This window comes from Pteropus medius, unplaced genomic scaffold (assembly GCF_902729225.1).
Source record: "Pteropus medius unplaced genomic scaffold, Ma_sr-lr_union100, whole genome shotgun sequence".
Lineage (NCBI taxonomy): Eukaryota > Metazoa > Chordata > Mammalia > Chiroptera > Pteropodidae > Pteropus > Pteropus medius.
In genome coordinates this window covers 198,002-204,001 of record NW_024346980.1, presented here as the reverse complement: position 1 = coordinate 204,001, position 6,000 = coordinate 198,002, and positions in this window count along the sequence as shown.

The following is a 6,000-nucleotide window of genomic DNA, read 5'->3' as shown; positions in this document are numbered from 1 at the left end:
AGGGTGCGGGGTGACTAGTGGTGGGGCAGGGACAGAGCGTGCAGGAGACTGCCAGCTGGCCGGGGCAGAAGACCCATCTGTGGGGAAACCACAAGCGTATAGGGCCTGGCAGAGGACGAGATGCCCCAACACCTGCACGAGTGACCATGGGGGCAGTGAACAGAGGCCAGGAGACGTGCTGGGGGTGACCAGCAGGTCCAGGCCAGAGCAGGCTGGAGAGAGGCCATGGTGCTTGAGCCACAGCCACGTCCCCGTGACAGCCAAGGGTCAGAGGTGTTGTCTGCACCAGGAAGCCAGCACCAAGTCAGAGGCCAATGATCTGACCGCCAGGTGGGGGCGCCAGGCTGCCCCAGGCCTGGGAGCAGGGCGAGGTGTCAGAGCTGCACCCCACCTTGGTCTCCACCTGCCCCCTACACCTTCCAGAGCAGAAAGGCAGCACAAACTTGAGGCTCTTGGCCCACGGGGAAGTTCAGGGACGCCAGGGTGGACTTCCCGACGTCCACCGGCGTGTGTGCTGGTGGGGACAGTGCCCGGCGATGGGGGAACTGCCTCGGAGCAGGTCTGCCGAGGTGTGTGCGTTCGTGTGCATGCATGCGTGTGCACACGCGTGTTTGTGCATGGGTGTGCATGTGCGTTCATTCTCCACACACGGCACCAGGGAGGTGACTTAGGACACAGTCCTGGCCTTAGCTGGGAAGGCGGTGTCCAGGGAAGGCTGCCCAGGTCCCAAGCTGTCACAAGCTCAGGTTGCCTGGGGCAGCCGCAGAGCCCAGGCCAGCCAGGCCCCGGCTCCTGCTGTGGGCCGGGCGTCAGGGCAGGAGGCCTCTCACAGAACAGCCCCAGCTCTGGTGACGAGGAGGCCTGTGCCAGCACACACTTAGGGGTGCCCACCTCTGTCCTTGGTCCCCAGAAGGGGAGGGACACCTGTGAGGCAGCATCGGGTCAGCATGGGGAGCTAACGAAGAGGTTTTTCCTTCTGAAGTTAAATGTGGCCCCATCAGCACATAGAGCCCAGAGCTGGAGTCTGTAACAATTCCCAGCTCGATGTGACAAGCACCAAGGCACCTGGGCGGGCGGGCGGGCTGTGGTGGGAGCCGAGAAGGGAGCAGCCGCGCCCCAGCCCAGGCTGTCAGCAGAGCCGGACAAATGCGTGACACACAGCGCCCAGCGTGGCTCCCCTTGGAGCCGGCTGCGGGCCAGCCCCAGTGGGAGGGGCGCCGGCTCGCCAATGCGGTCGGCAAGTCCCCCGTTTAGCAAAGGATCACCAGGCAGTACGCGGGCGGTAGGAGAAGGACCAGTGGTCGCCCTGTGGGGCGGGTAGGAAGAACCACGCCGTCCATGTCACCGCTGTAGACACTTGGGCGCTGTCCTACAAGCGTCTGCTCCACGTCAAGGCCGGTGTATGTAACAGGCGGACGGACGCTGGTGAAAGCCGCACCTCCCCACACTCACACGCACGCACGTGGCTCAGAGCCGCACGTCAGGTCGTGGCACAGTGTCGCGAGCCTGTCTTCTGTTCTGATTGGAGCGCCAGGGATGCGATTGGGCAGCCGGCACTCCAGGCAGGTGATGGCCGCACCGACATCACAGCCGAGAGACACGGAGGCCAGGCGCTCGTTGCGCATCGGCCAAGAGTGGGGACCGAAGGCCGGTCCCCCAGGCTCTGCAGGCCTGCTTGGTGCTGTCCCCTGGGGACACTGGGACCACCCGTGGGCCAGTACCCCAGAGTGGCCGAGGAGACTGCTCCCAGCCAGCGCTGCAGGGCCTCGCCGGGCCCCTCCCACCTCCTCGTCATGAGCTGACAGCAGCGGCTCCAGGTCTGTGGTGGGCTTTTGCCAACCTGAGTGTGTAGCAGGGGATTGGGGACCTTCTTTCGGCAGGAGAGAAGCCCTTGCCAGAACTGGCCTTGTCACGTGCTGGCCAGCCAGTTCTCGGAGGGGTGTGGGTCGGGCTCTGAGCACCCTGACTACAGGTCCAGTGCCCAGATGGCAGAGGGGCCCCAGCCCTCGGAGCCCCCAGGGGCAGGACAAGCCAGGAACACAATCGCTGCCAGGCCTCTGGCCCTGGGAAGCCGGGGACTGGACACAAGGTTTCCTCACTGGAGTCCAGGAATCCTGGATGGGCACTGACAAGCCCAGGCCAGCCCCGAGGACCCTGCCCGGCCCAGCCGGTGGCCGCCTACAGCCAAGGTCAGGAGATGGGTGGAGACTCGGCTGTGGCCTGGTGGGTATAGGCCCCTTCCTGGCCTCTGAGTCCATGTGGCTGGGGTCCCTGCAGGACACGCCTCAGCGCCCATGGCCCCCTCCAAAGGGAATAGGCCTGAGACGGTGCTACCAGGAGAGGCTTGCAGAGCCCCTCGGGGCTCCAGGTGGGCACACCCCGTCCCCTCCCACCGCCGTTGCTGAGCTCTGGGGCAGGGTGGCCCGGCTGCACCCGAGGCAGGGCCAGCAGAGGGTCGGGGCCGTTGGTGGTCTGCCCAGCGGCATTGGTCGCCCACCGCCTGCGGCCTCACTGGGAACCAGCCCTGGGCACCTTCCAGACCCTGGTGTGCTGGGGAGCGTCTGTTATCACGCCATCGGCACACAGAGACCCGGGCGTGGGCAAGCGTCCTACACAGCACAGGCCACTGGCCCAGCTCCTGGCACCGGCTTGCCACGCCCTCTGCACAGGGGGTAGAGATCCAAAGCACCTCTCAGGTGGCCTCCTGCCAGGTGGGACGTCTTCGCTCGGTGTCTCCATGAGACCGAGTCCTCTGCACCGCCGGCTCCCTCCGCCCCCACGCCGACCACCCTGCCCGGGCTGGCCAGCACTGCTGGGCCTCACGGTCGCCTTGGCTGTGACGAGCCTGTTGTGGCCTTTGTCCCGCTGAGCCCTTAATCGCCAAGTACATATTTGCTCAGGGTGGGGCTCGGTGCCAGTGTCATGTGTGAAATGGGTTAGAGTCGGAGGGTCCTTGGGCAGCCGTGGGGGTGTGAGGGATGCCAGACCGGGAGGCCAAGCTGACCCCTTGGCAGACCCTGCCTGGGGCAAAGGTCAGTGCGGGGACACAGGAAGCCAGAGGCGGCAGCAGGAAGGCCCGGGAGTATGAGGTCCCCCACAGAGCTCGGCCAGACTTGGCAGGGTCCGAGCGATGGGTGAACAGCGTGCAGAGACGGAGCGTCTGCATCGCCCGCTGACACCAAGCTCACGCAACATGCTGTGCCTGTCACCTGCTGCTGTGACAAATGGCCCGAGTGTGGTGCCTGAGGACGACAGGGGTATATCAGCGTCCTGAGGCACAAGGCCACCATCGGGTTCAGTGGGGGGCTCCCCCGGCCGCCCACCGGGGCCGGCTCCGTGGCCGCAGAGGCCTGCGACGGCAGGGAGCCGGGAGGGCGTCCTGAGAGCTGGACCGCTGGGCATCCGGGGTCCTGCCCTCAGCGCTCGGGTTAGACCAGCCCGGTCAGGGCCACAGCGCAGCCAGTTGGTTCCACTTTGTTCCTTAGAGGCCGTTCCGTTCTCCCCATTACGGGCTGGCTCGTCCGCGTGCGCTCTGCGTGTTTGCCTCGTGGTTCGTTACATCTCGACAGGCCCATCCAACGACCCCTCTGCCCCCCAGAGGAGCAGGAGGTGGCGTGGCCGCAGTCCGACGACTCCTCGGGGTGCTGGTCAGGGTGCGGGGGACCCCAGGAAGCCACGGCTTGGGGCTTTTAGGTGCCTGGAACAGGGAGGCACAGGTTGAAAGCGGGGTTCCTTCCTCCCCCCAGGGAAGGGGCCAACAGGGAGCACCCCAATGTCCCTCTACGCAGAGGGCCCACGTTCAGATCTTGAGGCCCCTCCAGTTTCAGCACCTCCCCAGAAAGCACCCAGGCCCACACTGCTTCCCGCTGGACAGGGGCGCCACCTGCAGGCCGGCTGGAGAATGCACTGTCCCCGAAGGTGAAGGTGCCTGGAGGGAGGGTGGGGTCCCCTTTCCACCCCAGCCAGGCGCTGGTGGCCCTGCTGTGACCTGGTCATCTCAGCCCCTGTGGGGGCAGGGCCGCATGGCAGCCCTCGGATCGGCTGGTCAGACAGGGGACTGGCTTCTCTGTGAGGCTGAGAGGTCCCAGCAAGGCCACGTGGGCTCAGCTTGGGCCCCTAGGCCCTGTACCCCCAGCCCTGCGGTTGACTAGGGAGACCCTCAGCTCCAGGGGGCTTGGGGTGCCCCCCCACCCCACAGACCTAGTCACACTTCTGTTCGCCTCAGGTGAGGACAGAGGCAGCGAGGTGAGGCAGGGGGCCTTTCCCGTACCTGAAGGGGGACTCAGCTCACACAGACGCTGGCCACAGACACTGGCCACGCAGCCACAGCCCCAGCAAGGGGCTGGGTGGGGTGGGGCGGAGCCAACACAGCAATTAAGGCCACCTTCAAATGCTTATGAGGTAGCTGGTAATTGGGCCTCCCCGTGCCACCCTCTGGGAAGAGCTAACGAGGTCACCTGACTGCCAGGCAGCCCTGCGGGGTGGGTGGAGGGAGAGACAGAATCAGCTCCGTGAATCGGCTCCATGCACAGAGTCTGGCACGTTCCCCGTAGCCCAGGCTCCAGGTCCCAGCCGTGGCAGCGGGCAGCAATGAGCTCGAGCTCAGGCATGCCTCTACCGGCCGCTGGAGCCCCTGGGGTGGCCTGTGGGGTGGAGGCTCCTGTGGGGTGTGCCCGGCTGAGTGCAGCTGGCCCGTGGGGCCCCCTCATCCTGGGGCTTGGAGTATCAGCGGCTATAATCCCATTGCACAGACAGCCACACTGTAGGACAAAGCCAAGCATGAGAAACGTCACTGGGTTTCAGGACAGAAACCAAAGACCCACCACTGACATGGGGCCAGACCGAGGCGGACAAGCCGCAGGGACGCCGGACGAGCAGACCTCAGGCAGTCGGGGGCCGTGCCTGGTCTCCCCTGTCGGTGCCATCGCCCCAAACTCATGGCGTCCATCCACTACGTTCAGTTCCGCCATCGCGACCCTTGTGATTCCAGAGGCCGCCCTGAAATCAAGACGCAGGGTCCTGCGGCAGAAGCACCCTCTCCTGCTGCCCCTCCAGTGGCCCCACCATCCCTGACCCCTGTCCTCCATGTCCACACACTGTCATCTCCAGAGGGTTAGACAAGTGGAATTGCACCGCAGGTGACCTTCTGAAACTGGACATCTTCATGCAGCAAATGCTTCTGAGACCTGCTCATGCTGACTTCCCTGGTTGGCCCAACCACAGCCGGGTTACCTGTCCACCTGCTGAGGGACATTTTGCTCGTTCCCAATTCAGACCATTATAAATAAAGCTGTTACTAACTGTGAACGGGTTTTCACGCAAACGTAAGTGGTCATTTCTGTGGGACACATGCCCAGGAACGTGACCGCCAGGTGGCATGGTAAGTGCATGTTCCACTTTTGAAGACACTGTCGCACGGCCTCCGGTGTCTGTCATATTTCATTTCCCACAGGCCACGGGTGAGACGCCCAGCTCTCTGCGGCCTCCTCGGCACTCAGCCTCCTGGCCGATGGACGCACTGGGGTTTGAGGTAACAGCTCCCTGACGGCGATGACGCTGGGTGCCTTGGCACTTGCTTCTCTGCCATCCGAACATGTCCCTCAACAAAACGTCTCTCCGTGTCTCTTCAGATATTTTAAACTGTATTTACAAATAAAAGGCATTCTATTTCCTTTTAAACTTTGTCTGAATTAACAAATTCTTCTCAATTAAATAACAAGTGGACTCCCAGATTCGTTAAACTTATACATAGCTTATTCTAAAAGTTCTCTTAAAGTTCATAATGCTGCATGGAAGTTTAACAGGGTTTAACCTTAGAACATCAACTCTAAGTAGCTTTGCCTGGACAACGATTCGGTGGCAAGGCTGACCTCTCGCAGGAGGATGAGCTCTCAGGCCTTAGGAAACGTGTGCTGGTTCCACTGCAACACAGAAACCCTTGTCGTGACTCTCCCACACCATCTCCCTGGGGTGGGGCGGCAGCCCCTTGACCCACAGACG